We start from the raw sequence: 861 nt of genomic DNA, 5'->3' as shown, positions 1-861 counted from the left end.
ATTTTATTTTTCAAATTTTACTGTATTTTTGGGTCTTGTTAAGAATATTACAAAAAAGAAAAAGGTTTATTGCATTTTTTAAAGATATTTTCAACGATTAAAAATATTTTATCACTCTCTTCTTAACATTTTTTTTAAGGCAAAATTCCACTTCCTTTCCCTGCGAGATACTAAAATGACACTCCCCTCTCCTCTATTTATAAATGTACATTCTCCTCCCTTCTAACTTTTAAAAAATCTCATCTTTAATCCATTTTAAATTTTATGTTAACTAATGTTAACTTTATCTATTTTTTAAAAAAAAATAAATTATTTTTTGAAAAAATACCAATTAACAAAAATTTTATTTTTTATCATTAAATTTTGCTTACCAAAATACCCTTTAATAAATTATTCTTTTATTGATTAAATTGTATTTTTACTAAAATATTTTCAAAAAAATTAATAATTAAATTACTTTTTTCTAAAATACCTACCCTTCAATAATTTTTTAATTATTAAATTGTGATTTTACTAAAATTATTGTTAATAGTTATTTTTATATTTACTATTAATTTTTTATATCAATATATATTATTTTAACATTAAATAAAAAAATCTTACCACTGTTAATATGTATAACAATTAATATATATTGATATTGAAAAATAATCTTACTAAAATTTTTTATTTAATGTTAAAATAATATATATAGATATCAAAAAATTAAATTTTTTTTCTTAAAAAATGGATAAAGTTAACTTTAGTTAACACAAAAAGTTTAAAATGGATTAAAGAGGAGATTTTTTAAATGTTAGAAGGGAGGAGAATATATATTTATAAAATAGAGAAGAGGGGAGTGTCATTTTAACATCTCGCAGG

Source organism: Arachis ipaensis, chromosome B09 (genome assembly GCF_000816755.2).
Source record: "Arachis ipaensis cultivar K30076 chromosome B09, Araip1.1, whole genome shotgun sequence".
In the NCBI taxonomy this organism is placed as follows: domain Eukaryota; kingdom Viridiplantae; phylum Streptophyta; class Magnoliopsida; order Fabales; family Fabaceae; genus Arachis; species Arachis ipaensis.
Note: the sequence above shows the minus strand (reverse complement) of the source record.